This window comes from Tursiops truncatus, chromosome 12 (assembly GCF_011762595.2).
Source record: "Tursiops truncatus isolate mTurTru1 chromosome 12, mTurTru1.mat.Y, whole genome shotgun sequence".
Taxonomy (NCBI): domain Eukaryota; kingdom Metazoa; phylum Chordata; class Mammalia; order Artiodactyla; family Delphinidae; genus Tursiops; species Tursiops truncatus.
The window spans coordinates 88,609,436-88,633,914 of record NC_047045.1 but is presented as its reverse complement, the minus strand read 5'-3'; the positions used below and the strand labels follow the sequence as shown (position 1 = coordinate 88,633,914).

Genomic DNA, 24,479 nt, shown 5'->3' with positions numbered 1-24,479 from the left:
GTGGGACAATGATGGAGCTGCCTCCAAGGCCGTGGGACAGATGCTTCTGAGCCGACTTTTGGCATTTGCTGCCGTTGGCAAACGCTGTGTATTGTTTCATGGTCATAGGCTTCTCTCCATCCTCCATCCTGAGTGCTGGCTGCTGGAAAGGGTGTGGGCGTCATTAGTCATTTCAGGGGAACGGCCTTTGGCCTCGCTGATCCTCACTAGGATTTCTCTACTTTTTCTTTAATTTTTGCTCTTGTCTTTTTCCTCTCCTCCTATGTTTAGTACCATTCATTTGTACGTTTCTAGCTTGTTCAGTTGAATATTTCACTTATTTTCAGACTATTTTCTCTCTTAATGTTCACATTTAAACCTATAAATTTCTCTCAAAGTACCAGTTTAGGTTCAGTTTTGGCACGAAGTACTTCTGTCTTCATTTAGTGTTAACTATTTTAAAATTTCTATAACAGTTTCCTTTGTAGTCAATGAATGACTTAAGAATGCTTTGCTTTGTTTTGTTTTGTTTTGTTTACATTTCTGACCTAGTCCCTGGGATAGTGACCTGATTCTTGATTAATTTTCATAAAATTTCCATGTGTTTCTGAAAAAAATGCATATATTATACGTCTGTTGTTACAGGATTCTACTTAATATCCATTATGTCATATCTTTTGGATCAAACTTGATGCTGTTTTTCAGATCTTCTGAAACCTTATAATTGATTACATTTGCCCTTTGACCTGTGGGTTTGTAATGAGGATGAATTAAAATCTGCCTCTGCATTTATGCTTCTTCAGTGTTTCCTTGTAACCCTCCCAGCTTCTGCATTAGGTGTCCTGACACTCTGTGTGTAGTTTGTGATCATTGGTCTTCCCAGGGATTTTGCTTTGTATTATTATTTTTCATTCATTTTATTTCCCACTTATGTTTTTGGAGTTAAATTAATTTTCTTTTATCTTATATTAACAGCAGTAAACCAACTTTATATTGGTTAATATTTATGTGGCATAATTTTCTCATCTGTTTACTTTCAGTCTCTCTAGTTGAATTTCTTAATTTTATAGTTGCTGCCTTTTAACTGGAGAATTTACCCATTCGTGATATTTTGGACTACTGATACATAATGTTTAGACTTACTTTTACAAATCAGTTTTGCCGTGTTTCATCCTGTGCTTTGATTCTTTTGTTTCCCTTTCTACCTCTGAGAGGTTGATTTTTAAATATTTTTCCCAGTGTTGGTTGGAAGCTGAAGATTGTAGTTCTGTTTTGTTTTAACTATTACCCTTTAAAAAATATTTATTTATCTGTTTATTTATTTTTTAGCTGTGTCGGGTCTTAGTTGCAGCACGCGGGCTCTTCGTTTTGGTGTGTGGGCTTCTCTCTAGTTGTGGTGCACAGGCTCCAGAGTGCGTGGGCTCTGTAGTTGTGACACGTGGGCTTAGTTGCCCCGAGGCATGTGGGATATTAGTTCCCTGACCAGCGATCGAACTGGCGTCCCCTGCATTGCAAGACAGATCCTTAACCACTGGACCTCCAGGGAAATCCCCGTTTTTAACTATTACCCTTAATACTGTAATGTATATACTTAACTATACATTTTAATCAAAGAATTTAAGGTTACTCTGTATCTCTGTTTCCACCTGGACAAGAAAAAAGATCCCAAGAGGCTGATGTGGTGTAACGAGTGGTATTACTGTCTAGAGTTTTGATCGATTTCTGTGTCTGTTATTTTTTGTCTTGTTTCTTCCTCTAGGTTACCTTCTCTTGCTGCAAGACATCTTTTCATAATATCTCTTTATTTTTTTCCTTGAGGTATTGAAAGTAAGTGATAATATCTCTTGGTCTTTGTATACCTGAAAATGTCCTCATTTTGCTGTCACTCCTAAATGATAGTTTAGCTTGGTATACATTTCGAGATTGACATAATATTAACATATTAATAATAATATTATTATTAACACTTTGAAAATATTACTTTATTGCTTCCTGATATCTAATGCTGCTGGTAAGGAATTTGCCATCCGTTACCTCTTCAAATATTGTTTCTCCAAAACTGCCTTTATTATTGTGTTCTGGATTCTTTTATATATATATATATATATATATATATATATATATATATTTTTTTTTTTTTTTTTTTTTTTTTGCGGTACGTGGGCCTCTCACTGCTGTGGCCTCTCCCGTTGCGGAGCACAGGCTCCGGACGTGCAGGCTCAGCGGCCATGGCTCACGGGCCCAGCCGCTCCGCGGCATGTGGGATCTTCCCAGACCGGGGCACGAACCCGCGTCCCCTGCATCGGCAGGCGGACTCTCAACCACTGCGCCACCAGGGAAGCCCTAGATATATTTTTGAAACCCTTAAAGTATCATCCATGGCTCTTAGCTGATCTTTTATATTTTAAAATCAATTTGTCTCTCTAAGCTGAATTTTGGGTGATTCCTCAATATTATATTCCAACCAACTTCTTTCAAATGTGTTTCGTCCTTTCAGGAAATGTTCTGCCACTTTTTTAATATCCATTTTTAAATTTCCAGTATGTTCTTTTACGTATCCACCTTCTTACATTTTACTGCAGTTTGTAAAATAATTTCTTTTTTTACATTTGGCTCTAGTTCATTCATCTCTTTGGGGATTATAAGCATAACTTATTTTCAGTTACTCTTCAGACTATGTTTTTTATTTCAGATTGACCTGGAATGCAGTTATCTTCCAGCTGTTATTTGGTTATCTGTCTTAGCATTCAATTTAAATGTGTTTTTGTGATTTTAATTTACAGATTTATTTTTGGTCAAGAAGCATGCTTGGTCTTTCCCTTTCTCTTTCTCCACTGCTCTCTCCCTGAATTTGGTTTTTGCAATTGCTTCTTTCCAAGTTTGTTGGGACACAAGCGCAGAACCCGTGACAGGAAGACCCCAGTTCTGGTCATCTGTCAGCTTATGTCAGGGTCTTCTCCCTTGACGACTCTGGGTCTCCGTTAGGCATGTGTTTAGCTCAAACTGCAGCACCAGGCCCTAGTGTAAATGTCAGCCTCCCTTCAGGAACCCGGGAGTCCCCACCATTCCTGGGCTCCAGTCTTTTTGTGGAGACTCACTCCCTGCCCGAAGCTGGGAGCTCAAGGCATAAGCTTGTGTTTCTGTTTCATTTCTGCTCATGGAAGAACTGCCTTGTTTGGAGCCTAGCTATGCCAGTTTATTTTTCTCTTGTTATATTTTATATATAGTTTTCTATATGTTTGAAATAAAGGAGCTGCTTCAAATCTTTAATTAAAAACTTGATCTTAACTAGAAGTTTCATTTAGATGTTGAATAATAGAACTGTAAGAGAGGTTAGGAATTTGGGATTTCACACTTCAGATGTAGTTTGCAAACTTAAAAAACAATTCCTAAGTAATCTCACCCTCACCCTACCCCCAAAATAGGCAATCTCCAGATTCATTGCCATAAATTTGACTTCACTTAGTCTATGAAAACCTATGAAAATTCTGGGCGTTATTGTTGAGGAAATGGCCGCCTTCTCCCTTGGTCGGTTCATTCTCAGGTGATGGCTGCAAACCGACGTCGTCCGTTTCCCAGGAACCTGAAATTCCCATACACTGTTCAGTAACGTTTTTCTCCTTCAGAAGAAATTCTTGGGTTCTGTAACAGTGAGAAGGGTCTCTACTCGATAAAATATGTGAGTGATTATCTCAGTCTGATTCTTTTTATGCAGCAGTACATGTGTGTGTGTGTGAGAGTGTGTGTGTGTGTGTGTGTGTGTGTGTGTGTGTGTGTGTGTGGTCAGTGATATATGGAGAGTTTAAACTAGCCCATAAAGTTGATTATCCACTTGGAAGTTCAGCTCCTGAACTTGGGCCCTGTCATCAACACAGGTGAAGCTTTAGGCAGGTCAAGGTTACAATGCTTCACTCTGGAGATTTCCAGGCCATGAAGAGAGTCGCTGGTTCTTTAGAGATATTGGATAAGTAGAAATACCGCACGTTCTTCTAGTTATTTGAAGCACAGATTCTGCCCTTCTGAGCTGGAGTCTGGAATGCCAAGTGGGCTGCGTCTGCGGAGTGTGAGGTGTGGGGAGAGCAGCCCTTGGGATGGTGTCTGGTCCAGCATCTCACTTCTATCTGCATGGAAGCTGCAGAACCGGGTGTCCCACGCCGGCCCGTGAGTGGACTCTGGCAGGTCTGTGGATCCTTTCCTTTCAAGCGGGAAGCACTGCACACCCATTCCCAGCCCTGAGGAGGCAGCGCTGGGAGTCAGAAAAGCTCCCTGCCCCCGACCGCCCCGCCAGACCCCTTCCTGCTCCCGGCCACCCCCCCCAGACCCCTTCCTGCCCCCGGCCACCTGCCCCCCAGACCCCTTCCTGCACCCAGACCCCTTCCTGCACTCAGACCCCCTCCACACCCAGATCCCACCCCGATACCCAGATCCCACCCCCGACACAGCCAGATCTCCACGCTGACCCTGAGCAGCAGGGATTCATTCCCTGGGCCTCACCCTGCAGACTCCCAAAGCCTCCTGGAGACAAGCAGATCTGTTAAGTACCCCTCCCCTCCCCAGGGCCTGTCTGCTCCCGGGTGGAGAGCAGCCAGTTCCTGGCCTTACCTGCCCTGCAGGAGTCCAGGGCACACGGGTCACACTACCTCTAGTAACGGCGCAGGAAGTTTTTGGGTCAGGAAGGACACAGTTGCTGCAAGCCTCTGTGCGGAGGAAATGTCCCGTGGCGTCCCCGATGGCTGGGTGACCCTGCCCCCCCGCTCATCCTGAAGCCTCTGTGTGGAGGATGGGCTGTTCCACAGTGAACGCCTCCCTGGGTTAGCGGCTCAGTGCTGAGCCGTCCGGGGGAGTCTAGCCAGGGCAGACCCCTGTGTCTCCATCCAAATCCCACCCAGGCCCAGAGCCGCCTCCCGCAGAGCACAGGGCAGAGACCCGAGCTGGGCCGGGGCTGGTGGAGCTGAGTTACAGGAACGGCTCACGGGCAAAGCCAGAAGGACAACCACAAAATATTTCCACATGTCAGACTTCAGCAAACTTAAACGACGTGGAAATATTTACCCTGGATTAGAGACTTCGAGAAGTAATTAAATTATAGAATTTAAGTCTTTGGAGAGCTTAGCCTCGGCCCATGGTGGGACCGTCTGGAGAGATTTCGGAAACCATGGTACCCATACCCATCCCGGAAGCTCTGAGTTAACTGACCACGAGTGGGATCTGAGTAATAGCCAAGGACCCCCCATGAGGCCTGGATAATCAGACAACGGGCTGAGACGGGCATGATCTGACCGGTGCCCTGTGGGAGAGACAGGTTACATACCGTGGAGGTGGGCGATGCTACAGCGCGGGACTTTCTTTTCTGAAATCCGTAAAACGAAACAGGTGACCATCCAGGCTGCAACGGGGGAACAGTGGTGCGGTGCCTTCTCCAGCTTTTCTCTGCCGTGATGGCCTGTGAAACTAACACTCTCAAATATAAGCTAGTTTTAGGCTTTTAATCCAAACTAAATCCTTGCACTTAACTGCCTCTGTCAAGGCAAAGCACCTCTGTGGAGATACTGTTAAAGGTTTCTGCTGTGGAGGTGTTACATACGTTAGTTTGCACCTATATTAGTACTTGCCATATGTGTACCTCAATCCCCAATCTGGAACACAGTTACAGTACTGACCCCACTTGACAGATGATAAAACTGAGGTACAGAGAGGCTGGATAATTTACCAGAGGTTCCATAACTGGTAACTGGTCCACTTGCCTGTGAGTCTGCACTATTTCTGCCTCAATCACAGGGAAATCCTTGCTTTTTTTTTTTTTAACAAGATATTGAATATAGTTCCCTGTGCTATACAGTAGGTCCTTGTTGTTTATTTTATGTATATAGACACACAAGTAGTGTGTATCTGTTAATCCCAAATTTCTAATTTATCTACCCTCGCATTCCCCTTTGGTAACCATGTTTGTTCTCTGTATCTGTGTCTGTTTCTGTTTTGTAAGTTCATTTATATCATTTTTTTTTTAGATTCCACATATAAGTGAAATCATATGATATTTGTCTTTTTCTGTCTGACTTACTTCGCTTAGTATGATCATCTCTAGGTCCATCCGTGTTGCTGCAAATGGCATTATTTTGTTCTTTTGTATGGCTGAGTAGTATTCCATTGTCCATTCATACCACATCTTCTTTATCCATTCATCTGTCGATGGACGTTTAGGTTGCTTTATCCTTGGTCTTCTTACGATTTGATTCCATGCTATCCTCTAAAGTTTTGTGCCAGGTTAAAAAAGGGGAAAGAGAGTTGGAGAGCTCTCCTTTTGTTTTCGTGCTGGCTACCAAACAAAATATAGAAATGTAATAGGATAAGGGGGTTTTAATAGTGGATTAAAAAAGATCAAACCCAACCCATCATACTGTCCCCATAGAGAGCTAATTTTCATACTGCTATTTCTCCTTTTCTACTCACTGTCCTGTTTGAAGTAACTGGATAAGAACAGCATTGAATATAATCTTAAAATTCTGCTTTAGAGAACATTTGAAAGTCTGTTTTCATTTTAAGTTTCTTCTTTTGATGGGCAAGGCTGAACAGTAAGTTTTTCATGGAGATTTCAGACCTGCCCCCTCATCTACCACACGGTCTCCCAAAGCATGTGAGCAAAGCAAATTCTTACCAGGCCCAAGGCAAACAACAGCTGTGCCGGAGAGTCTGGCAGCTGATTCGTCTTGGCACAGATATGCCTTGTGTTTCAATTAGGCAGGAACCCAAGTCTGACATGCCTTTCTCCCTTCACGCCAGCAACGTATAGGGGCTTTCTCTCCCTTTGCGTCCATGCTGTTAGCGGTGGCGTTAACGATCAGGGACGCCACCACGTCACAGGACGTGTGGAAGGTGGATTTCCCAGCTGGCGTTCCCGTGATCTCCTCGTCACCTCTGGCTGGGAGGGGTAGATGGGTTTTCTGGAGAGCATGGAGTCATGGGTCTCTGGGTGTGAAAGTGTTCAGCTATTGGGACGATTTTCAAATCAAATAGTTTTAAGCAAATAAGACTAAACATGCTTCTTTTACAGCATTTTTCATTAATTGCCCTTAACTCTAACCTACTCAGCAGGATTGAAGTAGAGATTTACGCATGCTCAGAGTAAATGCGATGATTTTTCTTGGTTTTTTTTTTTTGTTTCTTTGCTTTTGTTTGTTTTGTTTCTTTGCTTTTGTTTGTTTGTTTTGCAAGGATGCTCTGAGTTTGAGGATTTACTTACATTTAGGAAAGACATCTAGTGAAAGGATGGTTTGTAGATAACCCCACAGGCCAAATTAGAAAAACATTGTATCTTATGCTGGATTCATGCAGGAAAAATAGTGCATTGGAAATGTTCGGATTTTATTCGCATGATGGTTATGGCTTACGTTTGGTTACTTCTTGTTACTCACTTTCTCCTCGTTCCTTGTTGACCTAGGACCTCGCTCATGGGGTTTACCACCCTTCACAAGCAAGTCGGTCCTATTGTCTGGGGGTGGCAGCTCTCACAGCAGGCAAAGGCCAGAAGGCCCTGTCCGGCTCCTGACGGGTCAGCCAAGGATTGAGGGTTGATGTCCAGCCAAGCCAGGCTTTCCCTGCTGTCTTCAAGCCGGTGCCCCTTCTCTCTCTGAAATGCTTTCCTTAGTTTGCACGTGGAGCTCACTTACACATCATGGCACCTTCTCACATTCTAACCAAAATGCAGGAGATATTCCTGGCTGTCACAGAGGAGGGCGATATTTAGATGATAAAATAATAGTCTTTACTATATGCCAAGTACTGTTCTAAGACTTTATTGATGTTAACTTAGTTCTCAGATCCCCTGAAGTAGATGCTGTTCTCATCCCCGTTTTATAGATAAAGAAGTTGAGGCAGAGAGGTTAGGTAACTTTGTCCCGATTTTATGGATGAAAACATTGAGGCAGATGATCTTGTGTAACTTCACTGAGAGGACACGGCTGCTGAAGGGCAGCTCGAGGTTTGAACCCCACAGCCTGACCCGACCTGTGCCCGGCGCCTGTGCTCTGCCACCTACTACCAACAGTGGGCCGTACATTTTTGTATGGGGGACAAGGAAAGTACGAAGGTTCTAGAGAAACTTGTGTTTAGAGGAAAGCAGCTATTTTCAGACCTGTTTAGACAATAAAATATGGTAGGCAGAGCTGTTTGACTCGCCCCTTTTGTTGCAAACTTGGAAGATGGCTCTGACTGAATGAAGAAACGGGCCTCAGAGCTTGTGGAAACACTGACACAAAGGACACATTTAAACACTTGTCTCCCTAATGGCGGAAATCGAGGCAGATGGAGGCTGTGCGATGTTTCACGATTATGAGGAAAGCAACGAACAGAAACATTTAGCGCTTTAGCAACCTGTGCTGTTAGCAACAGATTTACAAGTTAGATGTGTACCGAGTGTGACCAAGTCTGGACTTAGAACCTACAGTGCTTGCCTAGTTTTGGTGTATTCTTCTGTTACTGTTAGAATAAAACCCATCTGGTTATTATTTATTTTTTCAGGATTGCTCCATTGTATGCACATAAGGTGTGTGATATTGAAAAGAGGTCTCTTTTTATGCTTTGGGCATTAAAACACCTAGAGAATATCTCCCTCCCCCAGGTCCCACCACGATCTCGGTAGAGACCGTCCCACTCTCCCGGGTCCCACCACAATGGGGTTGAGGAACATTCCTCTCACCCAAGGTCTCCTGAGCCCCTTTGCAGTCAATTCCCTCTTCCCGCTTTGGCCACATTTGATTTCTGTCCCTGCGTGTCTTTTCAGGAAGCCCTATAAGCTGGATAATACGGTGTGTGTTTGGTGTGTGCATTCTTCCGTGTAGCCTAATGCTTTCTGGGACTTTCTCATATTGTTGCACCTGCCAGCAGTTTGCTCCATTGCATGGTTATCACACTTGGGGTAAACAGTCACCAGTTGTGGATGTTCTGGTTGCCTGAATTTTAGCCTGTTATGAATTTAGCTACAGAAACATCCACGAACAGCTCTTTGTGCCAACATATGTTTTCATTTTCCTTGGATACACACTTACATCTGGGATTTCTGGGTCATATATTAAATATATGTTTTGCTTTATAAGAAACTTCCAAACCATTTTCCACATGACCATGCAATTCTATGTTCCCAGCAGCTGTGAATGTATGAGAATTCCACTTGCTTCACAATGAGGGTAGGGTATTTTTTATTCTAGCAACAGCTGAATATAAAGCAAAAAGTGATTATGGGCCCATTTCAGTTATGGATAGACCTGTGTGAATCCTTAGGAAACCATGGCCCACTGCATTCAACTGTGCACTTAAAAATACATCCTGATTGATAGTTATCCCCAAATGCAGGATCGTTTCAACATCAGAGGATCCAGTGACTTAACTCACTACTTGGATAAGAGAAAATATTTTGTATTATCTCAGTAGACACAGAAGAAGCATTTACATCCACTACTGTTTAAAATTAAAAGGAAATCTAGCAATGTAGGAATGGAAAGGAGAGTTTCCTTATATGCCAAATTATATGCCAAATTTTAGAGCAAATACTTTACATAATGGACAAATTTTACAAGCACTCTCCTTACAATCAGGCACATGACAAGGGTAACTATTCTGACAGCTCCTTTTCACATAATACTGGGGATCTTGGCCTATAGAACAAGGAAAGACAAATAAATGAGAGTGAAAGGGCTTGAAAGAGGAAAGACAAAGCTCTCATTAGTTGCAGATGATTTGAGTCATTCAACTGGAAAAACTAATAGAATCATTAAGCTATTAGAACTAATATGATTCAGCAAGGTTGTTGCATGTAATAACTAGTTACAATTACCAGTACACCAATAGTAAGTAACAAAACTTAAAAATAAGATTTCCTTCATAATACCAAATAACTCTTGAAACTATCTAGGAGCTGAACTACAAAAAACAAATAAAAAATGACCATGGAGCAAATTTTAAAACTCTAATAGACTACATAGAAGATCTAAATAGTATTCCCCATCCTTCTATAATTTAAGTTACAGCCTAATATTATAAGGATGCCAGTTCTTCACTATTTTATAAATTTATTGCAATCTCAATCAAAATTCCAGTAGCACTCAATAAGCTTGTTCCAAAAAACATATATTGGAGAAAAAAGACCCATAAAAGCTCAGTCAACTTCATATTTTCCCTATTAGATAATGAGAACTACGTCAAAACCACAGAAATGAAAGCAATATGTTATTGGTTCAATAACCGAAATAAAGCCAGAGGAATACAGTAGAGAATTCAGAGATATTTGTGGATTTAATATTTATTAAATATGGCACCACAAAACAAGAGGGGAAAGAGAGATTATTTTGTACAATGTTTAGGAAAAATTAGCTCTCTATTTTGAAAAGAAATAAAACTGTATTTCTATTGAAAAATGCATACATCTGATAACGTTAATATCTAAGTTTGAAAGGTAAAACTGTAAGTAAGTAGAATAAATAATAGGAAAGTAACTTTGTGACCTATGCTTGGGAAAGACTTTTTTTTTTTTACATCTTTATTGGAGTATAATTGCTTTACAAAGGTGTGTTAGTTTCTGCTTTACAACAAAGTGAATCAGTTATACATATACATATGTTCCCATATCTCCTCCCTCTGCGTCTCCCTCCCTCCCACCCTCCCTATCCCACCCCTCTAGGTGTTCACAAAGCACCGAGCTCATCTCCCTGTGCTATGCGGCTGCTTCCCACTAGCTATCTATTTTACGTTTGGAAGTGTATACATGTCCATGCCACTCTCTCACTTTGTCCCAGCTTACCCTTCCCCCTCCCCATATCCTCAAGTCCATTCTCTAGTAGGTCTGTGTCTTTATTCTGGTCTTACCCCTAGGCTCTTCATGACATTTTTTTTTCTTTAATTCCACATATATGTGTTAGCATACAGTATTTGTCTTTCTCCTTCTGACTTACTTCACTCTGTATGACAGACTCTAGGTCCATCCACCTCACTACAAATAACTCAATTTCATTTCTTTTTATGGCTGAATAATAGTCCATTATATATATGTGCCACATCTTCTTTATCCATTCATCCGATGATGGACACTTAGGTTGTTTCCATCTCCGGGCTATTGTAGACAGAGCTGCAATGAACATTTTGGTACATGACTCTTTTTGAATTTTGGTTTTCTCAGGGTATATGCCCAGTAGTGGGATTGCTGGATCATATGGTAGTTCTATTTGTAGTTTTTAAAGGAACCTCCATAGTGTTCTCCATAGTGGCTGTACCAATTCACATTCCCACCAGCAGTGCAAGAGGGTTCCCTTTTCTCCACACCCTCTCCAGCATTTATTGTTTCTAGACTTTTTGATAATGGCCATTCTGGCCGGTGTGAGATGATATCTCATTGTAGTTTTGATTTGCATTTCTCTGATGATTAGTGATGTTGAGCATGCTTTCATGTGTTTGTTGGCAGTCTGTATATCTTCTTTGGAGAAATGTCTATTTAGGTCTTCTGCTCATTTTTGGATTGGGTTGTTTGTTTTTTGGTTATTGACCTGCAAGAGCTGCTTGTAAATTTTGGAGATTAATCCTTTGTCAGTTGCTTCATTTGCAAATATTTTCTCCCATTCTGAGGGTTGTCTTTTGGTCTTGTTTACGGTTTTCTTTGCTGTGCAAAAGCTTTGAAGTTTCATTAGGTCCCATTTGTTTATTTTTGTTTTTATTTCCATTTCCCTAGGAGGTGGGTCAAAAAGGATCTTGCTGTGATTTATGTCATAGAGTATTCTGTCTATGTTTTCCTCTAAGAGTTTGAGAGTTTCTGGCCTTACATTTAGGTCTTTAATCCATTTTGAGCTTATTTTTGTGTATGGTGTTAGGGAGTGTTCTAATCTCATACTTTTACATGTACCTGTCCAGTTTTCCCCGCACCACTTATTGAAGAGGCTGTCCTTTCTCCATTGTACATTCCTGCCTCCTTTATCAAAGATAAGGTGCGTGGGTTTATCTCTGGGCTTTCTATCCTGTTCCATTGATCTATCTTTCTGTTTTTGTGCCAGCACCATACTGTCTTGATTACTGTAGCTTTGTAGTATAGTCTGAAGTCAGGGAGCCTGATTCCTCCAGCTCCATTTTTTGTTCTCAAGATTGCTTTGTCTATTCAGGGTCTTTTGTGTTTCCATACAAATTGTGAAATTTTTTGTTCTAGTTCTGTGAAAAATGCCAGTGGTAGTTTGGGGAAAGACTTTTTAGACAAAATTTGGAAAGTATAAAACACTAGACAAAAAAAACTTGGGTGAATTTATTTTCATCAGAGTTAAAGATCTATTTTCAGTGACGAACACCATGACAAAGTTAATGGCCAGTAGCTGACAGTAGTACTTACAAATGAGTAATATGTGAAAAAGTGGACCTGGATTCTTGCTGCATCTCAGAGTCACTTGGGGCCTGTGTTTTGGTGTTCCTGTTTTTGCCTCACCCCACCCTAAATGAACCCAAGTCTCTAGGAGTGGACATGGGCACTGGTATTTACCTAGAGCCCACCACCATGTGATAAAGGTTCATAATGAAGCCCACCAATTGAGAAAGATTATTGTGTGTACCATCCTGGAGACTTAGTATAAAGTATGGATTTATTATTATTTAACTTTTCTAGAACTCATTTTGTTCCATCAATGACAATTAAATTTCCCCCTACTTCTGGTTATTTCTAGCTAATATCCCCTCAAATAGTCCCTCTTCTACATTTTCTTGGATTTCTCTTCTTCTGGAATTCCTATTAAATGAATATTAGACTTAGTCTGTCATCTAAACTCTCTTTCACATTTTTCATCCTTTCAACTCTATGAGCTACATTCTGGATGATTTCTTCATATCTGTTTTCCAGTTCACTAATCCTATCTTCAGCTGTTTCTAATCAGCTCTTCAGCTCTTCACCCATCAATTGACTCTTTATGTTCAGTAACTACTCTTATTTCTAGTTTCACTTTAGTTCTTTTCAATCTTTCCATTTTTTATTATGGTGCCTATACTCTTATTACATTTCTAGTCATTTTAAACAATTGATTTAAAGACTGTATATGATATGGCTCTATTGTCTAAAGTTTTTGTACTCCAGTTCTGCTGATAATTGTATCCACCAACTCTACTTCATGGGGAAATATTCAAAGATGACCATGATCAGAGTTTATCGTGAGGGTCCTGCATGGCTTTAGTTGAAGGAATGATTGAGGAGGGTCTTGGTTTGCTCTGTGAGGTGCTCTGGGAGTCTTCCTGGCCAAGACCACATTTTTTTGTTTTTGTGAGCTCCTTGGCTTGGATATTCTTGTTTCATGTAGCATAAGTTAAAACTGCAAGAGCAGCCCTGTGCTTATGGATTTTGGAGGCAGTTTCCTCACCTCAAGCTAAGGTAGCCTTGTATTCCTGGGCATCCGGGTGGTCTTTCTAGTCCACACTTCACTCAGCTTTAGACACATGAACCTTCCGGCTTTGTGTGGCTTCCTCAGTCCCAGCTCCCTTCCTGAGATCCCAAGTCCTTGCCTTCTGTGTCCATATGGCCAGTAAAGCCTGTGTCCCTCCCCTTCTTAAAACAGAAGCCAGTGATTTCCTGAGGCTGACAGAGTGTGCCTCGTAAGCTTACCACACTGTCTCTTTTTCATTTTTGCCCTTATTTTCTTGCCTGCTCAACTATATACATTCATGCATCCTGGGCAAACGCTGGAATTGTTGTAATCTTCACACTAACTGCCCTAGAGTTTGCTAGTGGAATCAATATCCCTGCTTCAGTTGGGTATCCTAATCTTATTTCAGGAATGGTGTCAACCCTGTCCCTCGTAGCTTGTCTTTTAGTCTCCCCACTGTTCTGGGAACTTTCTACCCATATGGTTATCATAGGTGCATCAAGTCGCTGAACACACAATCCCACTCAGGTCAAATTTTGAAACTGAAGCTGAGAAGAAGCAGTGGCAGAGCTGAAACCTGGTAGGTTAAGTGATGTAGATTTCTGTTGTGTTTGTTTTGTTTTCTTCCGGCCATGTGGACCAGAGAATTAGAAAGACATGGTTTCCAAAGGGAAAGAAGAATAAGGAATTCATGTATCAAGGAGCAGACACAGGTGATGAGGGCAGAGTCCTGCTGACAGTTAAGTCTATGGCTTTGGCTTTTCCTGACTCCAAAATCCATTTTGTTCTTTGCTTCTTTTGATATTCCCATAACACATAATAAAATGCCTTCTGTTAAGCTAGTCCAAGTTGGGTTTCTGTCCCTTGCAACCAAAGGAGTCATTCATGTCCCCCTCTGAGTTCTCACAGTGACTTTCCAGTCCTCCCTGCAGATGAATTGGGAGAGTTTTCCTTTTCTTGATTCTGGGTTGCACTTTGATACCTGGCTCCAAAGGGACTCAGGTCATGTCTATACGTCTTTAAAAAAGCGTCTTCTAGAGCTAAGTCATTCGCTGTCTTCCTACAGCTCCGTTTTCCATGATGCTCCCGCATCTGCCCTGCTGCCTCCTTTTCTCTCTTCAGCCACCAAGTGACACCTGCTCCACAGGGACCAATGCAGTCACTGGGGGTCGTACAGTGTATATTCCAAGTATATCAAGGGAGACCTGACATTCTGAGGTTAATTCCTGGCCAAATTCGAACAAAATCCATGTGAATAAGATCTACTGCCTCTACCCACTGGATTTTGCTGCTTTTCTCTTTTCTTAGTGGTTCAAGAGTTTGGAAATAGAAGTGCTACTGCTATCTGAAAATTGTTTATGTTGTTTCAAGATCCGTTCTAAGAAAGGGTTATTAATGTTCTAAGATGTTGTTAGCATGAGATTTGTAGCAGTGTTTTGCAGATGGAGCTATTTTTTTTTATCCTGGTTGTGTGTGCTTTATCATCATTGTCTCTGATATAATCCAATTCAAGAGAAATTTTAAAATAAATGTGACCCATGCCCATGAGTATAAAATTATTTTGGATCTTGTGAATGAGTGCAATTCTGCCCCAATGTGAAATCTCTCTTTTAGCCTTTTATTTGAAATAAGAACTAAGTTCTCCTTCTAGAACAGTACGCATCCTTGGGCCCAAATCTGCACTGTCAGCATCAGTTTATCATATCAGGTCATTACAATCACCAGGCCTTGATCTTCCAGCCTCCAGACTGTGAGAAATCAATGTCGGTTGTTCATACACTGCCCGGCATTTGGTGCTTTGTTTAAGGCCTGAACTGGCCAAGACAGGGTGTTTGTAAGTGTCTGGAGGACGCACAGTGAGCTAGAGGAGTGGGTCAAGCCCCTGCTGGTGGCCCATCCGTGCAGAGGCCTCCCGTTGTTTCCTGGCACCAGCCCACTCAGGGCCCCTGGGCTGGGCCATATCACCATCTCCAAAGGACCTCTGGGCCCAGAGCCAGAGCGTGCGGGTTTCTATGCAGTTCCCGCACCCCATGTGACTGCGGGAACTCTGAAGGTCCATCTGCCCCCACCACAGCAGACACAGTGTTTATTACACAGGTGCAGACACGAGGAACACTGGACCCAAGATCAAAGTCAACCTGACCTTGAGACAGCTAACGGATTTTGTTTAAATTCTTGACCATAATACTGAAGGGAGTATTGAAGCGACTTAGGAAGATGTATTGGCGGACGTTTGTGAGATGGGCTAGAAGGAGGGTGGGTGGATGAGGACAAAAGCTGAGGCGCAGGTCGGGTGATTCCAGTGTGAGGGACCAGGACCCAGCCTAGCACAGTGGCCGTCTGAAGGTGGGAGCAGGCGATGACGACAGGTATTGGAAGGAGAGGCAGTGATGGTTAGATGCTCAGTGTGTCGTTTGAATAGAGGGAAGGTTCAAAGCTTCATCCAGATTTTATATCGTTTGACAGATGGGCATCACAGTAGGATGAGTGTGAGTTAACTGGAATTGAAGTTATACTGTGACATCCAACTGGCCATAGATAGAGTAACATTTTAAATATAGAATTTCAGTGCAGATCAGAGGTCACTGTGAGGCACCTAAAAACGTCAGAGTGGCAGCCCTATGCGTCATGCACGCGGAAATGACCGTTGACTGGACAAGGCTAAGGTCACTGATGTTAGAGTAGTTCTGTCGAGGCGCTTGGCAAAGGGCAGGTTCAGAGCATGTTTTTCAGGCCCCTCTGGCCCTGCTACGGAGATCTCTTTCCGCTGACAGAGTGTTCAAACTACGGACTTCCAGTGCTTCCTTAGCCTTTAGAAGGAAAAATCACTTCATTTATTTGTTTTTTAATCAAGTTGATGAAAACAGCCCCCATCCTGTTTTTTTTTTTTTTAAATCCACTACTCTTTGGGGAAAAGAGATAGCTGGGGGTCTCTGAGGTAAGCCTGCCCAGTGCTGGTGTGATTAGAACATTTAAGCCAACCTGGGACCTTGCGAAGGTGACTGTGAACTCAGCGCAGCCCCTCAGGACCCGGAGTCAAGGGTGGAATTTGGAGCAAGGAACAAGCTCTGAGTCCTCAGACCTGGCAGTAACTAATGGCTAGGACTCTACTCAGGCAGGTGTTGCTGCAACTGTCCTAGTAAAGGACGCAGCCACTGTCCTGCTGTGACCGGCAGGTCCAGTCCCCGGTGGCGCCCTTAGTGAAGCCCAGGACCCCGGCGCCGGCTCTGCAGGGACCCAGCCCCGCACGGTCTGGGTCCCAGTTCCTACCAAGGTTATGGCCAGGTCAGCACAGGCTGGGGTCCCGGGTCAGAACACAGCACTCATTTCCCCATCTGAGGTCAGGCCGGTTAGACACGGGAGTCGGGAGCCGGAGAATGGAAAGCAGCCTTACGGCCGAGAAAGCGGATGGGAGGCAGGCTCCCCTGGGGCCGTGTTGTCCCGCCACCTCCCTGCCCCCAGTTCACGTGGTGAAGGCCTGACGCCTCAGTGGCCGTATTTGGACGAAGAGTTGAATCGGCCCTAGGACTGGCAGCCGTCTAAGAGGAAGAGCGCTCTCCACGTGCCCAAGGGGCGAAAGGCCACGTGCGCATATGGCGAGAGCGCAGCCCGTGACCGGGGAGTGGCCTCACCAGAGCTGACACCCTGCCCTTGGATTCAGCCTCCAGATGTGTTGTTAAGCCCCCCGGTGTACGGTGCTCTGTGAGGGCAGCCGGCGCCCATAAGCCTGGGGCCGGAGGCTTGCGGGCCTCTCCCGGAGACGCAGCCCGTGCCTTGCGGGGCTGATGCCACCGCAGCCGCCCCACCACGCGGGCCCGGGGAGCGAGTGGGAGGGAGGGTTGGCCAGGCACCCTGGCGCTTGGGCCTGACCCAGCCGCCCCACCCGTGCCTGCTGGGCAGCAGTGGGTGCAGGGAGGGTCCCGGCCCACGGTAGGCCCCGTCCCAGTGACCGCGGATGACCGCACGGGAGGCCCCGTCCCAGTGACCGCGGATCCAATGTGGTGCGTCTGGTCCCTGAGCTCTCATGGTTGTTTGGGACCGTGGGACGTTTAGAAAGGACCCCTTGTCCCCTTTGGGCGGTGTAGACGGATTGATTCTGAGCTCGGCAGTGACAAATATTAGAATAGCAACAAAATGCAGTTTGGATTAATCACGTGTAAGCATAGCACCTGTTCTATATATAGATCTTACTATTTTTAATGCGTTTTGCTCTGTGGTCTAGAAAATTGCAATAAGGAAAACGTACCCCTTAAGCTTACTCTCCCCATAGGTTTCTCAGTTAATAAAAGGTGATCGAAACCACACGTGTTTTATTTTCCATCGCAGCCTGTCACAGCCATCTTGGGCGGCAAGCTTCAGCTGTTTCAGGCAGAATGACGCCGACCTGTGGGCTGGAGGCCGCCGGGGGCCCGCATGGGGCCTGTGTGTGGGTGCTCGTCCTGTGAGCGGCTGGCCGCGTCTATGCTGCCCTCATATCCGTGGCCTGCCCACGCCTCAGAAGGAATCCCTGCCCTGGAAGAATGGAAATGGCCTCGAGCACTTGTGCCCAGAGTTTAGGAAAGTTAAAATAGAAAGTTCTTCAATAAGAAATAACCTAGTATTTGTTTCACAACTTAGACTTTGCAGAGAGAGAGGGAAGGGGGAGAGAGAGACAGACACAGACAGAGGGACAGAGACAGAGACAGAGGTTGGGAGGGAGGGGGGAGAGTTCACTTTGGGGCGGTGGGAACACAGCTGTGGTGGTCCTAACCCCAGGCCTTCTGGTTGATGTGCCCTAGTTTTACTGGGTGAACTGGCCTTTGCCCGGGACCTCCATCTCACACACCCTAGCTTCCGGGCCTCCCCCCGCTGCTGTGGATGACCGTCCAGTGGGGACAGGGTCCAGTCGCCCCAACACGAGTTCCTCAGAGATGTATCTGCCTCCAGAGGTCCCACAACCAAGTCTTTCTCAGATCCCAGAAGAGTCAGGATGCATCTAGAGCAATTCCAGGTACAAACGACCAACAACACGGGAGGCCATCCACATGGAAACACCCTGTGAAGATCTAGTGTTTCCTGCCCCATCTGGACCCCTCCGAGCGCCCCAACTACCCCTACTCCCCTTGCTCCCCAGAGACATGACCCTCCAGCCCCTCAGAAACGTCTGGGGCTGGATTCCTGAGCTCCTCACTGCGATTCCAAACACTGACCATAGATATCCACACTTCTTGCAGAACGAGAAGCAAAATTTTAGCATAACTAATTTTAACTTTTCTAACATTTGCAGTTATCCAGACATTTTTATCCATTTATAGTAATCATACTGTTCTTCTTTGTTAAAGTAAATTTCACTTAAAACTAGTTTAAAATAGGTCAATGGAGCGTTCTATGGGCAAGTGAGCCCATAGAACCTTATTTAATAGTCTTAAGTTCAGTTACATCATTAAAATTTAGAAATTTTTGTAATATTATTCTTAATTCTGGTAAAATACACATAAAATAGAAAACACCATCTTTAAGTGTACAGTTCAGTGGTATTAGCTGCAGTCTCATTGCTGTGCAACCATCACCAACATCCATCTCCAGAACTTTCTCCTCTTGCAAAACTGATATCCGGTCACCGTTAAATCCCAACTTCCCCTCCCCTCCCCCAGCCCTGGCGCCCACCATTCCTCTTCCTACCGTTCTACAGCATGTGGCTCCTCCAGGGACCTCGTATAAGTGGAAGCACACAGTGTTTGTCCTTTTGTGACTGGCTTTCTACGGAGCATCATGTGCTCAAGGTCCATCGGTGGTGTAACAGGTGTGAGAATTTTCTTCCTTTTTAAGTCTGAACACTATTCCGTTGCACTGATGGACACGTGGATTGCTTCCACACTTTAGCTATTGTGAATCGCACTGCGATGAACACTGGTTTCCAAGTATCTGTTCAAGACCTTGCTTCCAATTCTTTTGGAAAAATACCTGGACGTGGAATTGCTGGATCATGTGATAATTCTATGTTTAATTTTTTGAGGAATCTTAAAGCATCTGTACCATTGTACATTCCCACCAACTGTGCACCAGATTCTGTTTTTTTTTTGTTTTTTTTTTTTGTGGTACGCGGGCCTCTCACTGCTGTGGCCTCTCCCGTTGCGGAGCACAGACTCCGGACGCGCAGGCTCAGTGGCCATGGCTCACGGGCCCAGCCGCTCCGCGGCATGTGGGATCTTCCCGGACCGGGGCACGAACCACGTCCCCTGCATCGGCAGGCGGACTCTCAACCACTGCGCCACCAGGGAAGCCCCGATTCTATTGTTTTTAACATGCCAGTTTTGTGTATGACTTTCATACTAAATGTTAGTTTATGTTATATATTGCTTTCATTTTTATATAAATTTTCTCCAGAGTAAGTCCTGAGTCCCGTTACATCAAATGTGACTTTAAGAAGATAATTAATTTAACATTATTTAATGTCAATAAAAATAGCTAAATAATATCTTAAGGAAAAACCTCTGATGTGTGAGCTTTATCAAGGGAAGATGCAGGACAGAGTGAATTTGGAAAAGCTACTGCTGAGATGACAGCCACGCCAAGCTGAGGGTGTGGACAGCGGGGCTCCGGGGCCGCTGACTCAGGCTGGGGGTGGACTGTTCTGCGCTCAGAAGGCCTCCCCGGCTGGTCTCGACGCACAGCAGTACTTCTGCACACACCACCAGCAAGGGGCAGGGTGTTGCTGTCATTGGGTGCTGCCTAAATCTCTCTTGTTGAAATATAATGTTCGTGTTTTATCAGCGTCATAAAGCAATTATACATTTTCAAGCAACGAGCAAGTGTACCGTAAGTAAAAGTGATTGGTTCTTCTGCCTTCCTCAGAGAGCAGTATTAAAAATAATGTATTTATATCGAACTTTTAATTTTTAACTAGATCTCATTTCATTATCCCATTTTTATAATAACCATTGGAGTTTGATAGGAATTATTTTCATTTTCCAAATACTTGACAAAGGCTGTGTCACAGTGAGAGGAGTGATGAAATTTCATCTTGGAAAACCCATTTTAATGCATTCTTTTCACATACCAAATTCATAGGTTTAATCAGGTTGAGAGGAACTGGCTTTTGTCAGGTAGATGTGAAGGACATTGTTGCACCAGGCTTCCTAAGATGCTTTCACCAGGATAAAGACTGCTGGCATGGCACAGGTGGTGTGTCTGCTGGTGGAACCAGCATTGGAGATGGGAGGGGTGATGCTGTGACATGGAGGGTAGAAACCAGGGGGTGGAGGGCATCCTTGCTGAGGGAAAAAGACCCCACAGGAGGCTTCTGAGGAGGCCAGACTGGAGAGGTGACCTCCTGAGGGCCGTGGGAAGACATCTCATACCTGACAACCAGTGGTTTCAAAAGCATCTGGTGCATTGTGGAAGGAGGTGAGCCAGACCATCGTCTTGACCCCATCAGGATTTTGCTAGGCAGGCATTCCCCATCTTACGGGCAGGTAGGCTGAGGCAGCCTCCTGTGAAGGCCTTGTTCCAGGTGGGCTGCCTGGAGGAGGCAGGATGGTGAGGAAGCCTGCTGGCAAGCGCTTGGCAGGGGAAGTGGCACTGCTCTCCAGGGAGCCTGGCCTGGGATGGAAAAGTAGGAAGAGACGTTCCCCATCGTTAGATGGCTGCTGTGCAGCCTGACGGTTGGCTTTTCTTTGTGATTCAAGAGCCTGACTGAAGCACCCACCTCAAAGAGGGCATCTGCTCCCCTGCAGGAGGTCTCCAGCAAACACACCGTGGCCACACTAGCGAGAGCCAGGCCGCTTCCTCTCAGAGGCTCCTCTGTTTGGAGGATCCTGGTTGATTTTGATAACTGACCGTTTGGGCCACTTGTGTTTTCCTCTTCTCATGCTTTACATTCCTATTCCTATGTTTTATCAATAAATTCACCAATAAAGAGTGAGGCCTTGAAACCCTGGGCTCCCACCCTCAACCCCAAGAAAAGCAGAACCCAGGCCCATGCATTCTTTCTCTCTCTCTCTCTCACTCTCTCTACCTGTGACCTCGCTGTGTGGCCCCAGGTGTCCTGGGGTCCTGTAAATAATAAACCTTTATTTTTTTCAAAGTTTCCTGAAGATTTTTGCTGAAGGATGTCTTGCGATCATAATAAGAACCACAAGGGCCGGTGCAACCACAACATTGATTATTGATAGGCTGAGATCAACACAATAAATTGGTGTCGTGATTGCACTTGGAATTAACCAAGGGTGATGCTCTTTACCTGCAACTTGCTTAACAACCATCTGACTCAGGTGAGTAACACCATCTGGGGAAGGACCACTGCTTGGCGGGGGTTGCAAGCTGCTATGTGCTTCTGCTTATTATCGCCTCTGTCGTGTGTTCCCGGTGGTGTTGATCCAAAGACCACGGCTGCCATAACAATCCAACACTCTCCCAAGAGTCGTGTGATCAAGGCCATCTGTCTAATGACTAACTATAACGGCCTTAGTTGACTGTTAATGTGGGGAGGGTTCTCCATGCCTTGAGGCCAAGAGGTGGATTGGATGGCAAGGCTATTGTCATGGTCCAAGGAGAGGCTCTGGGCTAAAGGACGTGAGGACAGGATTCCGTAGGTGAGCAGGACGAGAGACCTCTGCCTTCAACCTCTGACTCAGTGAGTTGCGCCCGGACTACGTGTCCTAACCCAGAAGAGTGAAGTAACCTTGCACCCAGAAACCAGTGGCACCACCCCTGACCCAGTGGGATATTATGGATCCAATCCCTGGTGTGATGTTGCTAAAAAATAATGGACAAATATAACGTCCGGAACACCTGGTGCCAGCACTTCCTATGAACCCTGAGGAGGTGCATCAGCTCCTTGACAAATGCAAAACACCATGGAAGGCTCCTGGGTGTTGCTCTGTGCAGGCCTGGCGGCCTTTCCCAAAGACTCTCTGCATTGCCCAATGGAGGCAGACCCCAATCCCGGAGAGGTGTCTTGGGACACCCTGGAGAGGAAAGAGGCCGCCGATGAAGGGGGCTCACAGTGACATCATCCCGAATGTTCCAGTGGCAACACAGAAGATTCAGGTAACAGGACAAAATCAAATAGGAACTGAGGTCAGAAACTACACCTTAGTTAAAATGCAAACTTTTATTGAAGATTTTATGCAGCAGAAAGGAGAGAGGGGAATGAATTGGCTCTTGTGGGATTTTTTGTTTGTTTGGAATGAGCTCTTATTATTCACAGCTGCCAGAGTGCACCAACTCACTGGTATCTCTAAACATCTTAAACTCTGTAACATTCTTAAAGTTCCTGTAATTAGGAGGAGTAGCCTGTAAAAGTAAATCTCTGGACTCAAGGTCAAATAGGCCCTCCTCAGGGTTGGAAATAAAGAGGGGGTCATTAGGGTCACTACTGTCACGGAAATGATAAACCCATTGGGCTTCTAAGGGTTAAGAATTCTAAGTAATATATGTTATTAAAACGTCTAGAAATAAGGAAACGTCTACACGCAAGGAAAATAGATGTGTTTTTGGGTACGAAACGTATGAAGATTTTTTTTTTTTTTAAGTAAAAAGAAAATAAATTTGTCCTAAAGTAAAACTGGTTATTTCAGAATGGGAAATAGGAAAATAAAGGACAAAATGGGGTATACAGTTGGGAAGAGAGAGAGAAAAAGAATTTTATCTTGTGTAGTGAAGTTGGGTAAACTTGGATCATTATTATAAGGTGGGTGTGGTTTTTTTTTTTAACCTAAGCTTTAATAGCAATAGTATGCTTATGTAATTTTCTTTCATCAGCTGAAAGGACAAAGTTTTCTTGGAGTATTGGTATGCTTCTGATAGATTACAGAATGCTTTTCTTTACCATAAGTAATCTGGCTAGAAAGCAAAGGTTTTGTGTTTTATTGGAAGAAATCATGCTAAAACTTCTTTATGGATATTCTTGTATGGATATGTGTTATTGATGTGTTCCAGAAATTATATGAAATTCCTAGAAATCTTATATGTGTGTTATCATTTGTAATTCTCATTATCATCTTAAAATGTTGTATGTCACAGAAATAACCAAATTTCCTTGCCAACTGCATTATAATGAATTCTCATTAGATATTTAATCATGATCATTTCTAGGTCTTTTGTCATTTACAGTTATTGTTTTACTCTGACGCTTTTTACAGATGCGTTTCATATTCAGAGATTTTCATGGAGAGGTCTCTGACAAGTATTCTGGAAGATAGGTTTCTGGTAATGCTCAGATCACACCGCTGACCTGGGTAGGAGTTTACGTGACACTATATTCATGAAACTGCCAACCACAGGTCAAGGTCAACGAGAATTAATTACCTGGGAGCGAATGAACGGATGAGGGTCATTACAATTCTGTGACTTTTTTTGAAACACTGTTGGTTCTTTAACCTTTTGTTTTTTCCAGATTTAGGGAATCCTATTCTCTTAAGCTATCTATGATTTACAACGATTTGGTAAAGTATATCTTTGTGAACAAAGGTGAAACATTTATCTTTTTCTCCCTACATGATCCCTCCAGAATTAGAAAACTCTCAGTGAGTCTTCTTATTTTCATGGCAATATAGTTATTTGCATAAGTTCAATAAGATTCTATTCTCCTTGTAATAGGACACCATTGGAAACATTATTTAATTCCCAAGACTTTGACTGGAAGGTATTATTTGAGAATGTGCATAGACTCAGATATGACCAGACAGTTTGGAAAACCAACCTATAGCCTGCTTACAGGGTTCCTGGCTGCCTTATCAGGTGAGTAAAGGAGGTCACTTCCTGGCAGGTGCAGGAACCTCAGGATATCTTGGGGACCTTGAGAAGAGAGGAATTAACTCAAGTCTATAGGTGCCGCAGGCAAAGCCTAACGGCAAGTCCTCGGCTTGGCTTCCTAGCCTCCGGAGGCTTTTAAAAGCTCAATCTGAGATTCTTTATGAACAGTTCCTGCAAAGCAGACTTAAAAAGAGCCAATATGGTCAGTTGGAATTCTTGCTGCACTTATGTAAATAATCAGGCCAGTTTATTGAAACTAGACTTAATTTGTAAATAAATTAGTCTTATATGTTGTCTTTGATAGCAAGGGGATGATTGTAGACAGAAAACAATGTTTCAGTAGAAACTATAATATACAGTTGGGGATATTAGATTCCAGTTCTGTTAATT

At 43.9% G+C, this 24,479-nt stretch overlaps 1 long non-coding RNA gene across 4 annotated transcripts in view; it reads left to right on the top strand.

The window, feature by feature from the left end:
• Window positions 1-24,479, top strand: part of LOC109552815 (uncharacterized) — a 141,289-nt gene that overhangs the window by 77,507 nt on the left and 39,303 nt on the right. For all 4 annotated transcript variants that reach the window (XR_012324994.1, XR_012324993.1, XR_012324992.1 and 1 more), the window contains exons 4-5: window positions 21,419-22,382; window positions 23,934-24,074. This is a non-coding gene — a long non-coding RNA (uncharacterized lncRNA). The remainder of the gene's footprint in view (window positions 1-21,418; window positions 22,383-23,933; window positions 24,075-24,479) is intronic.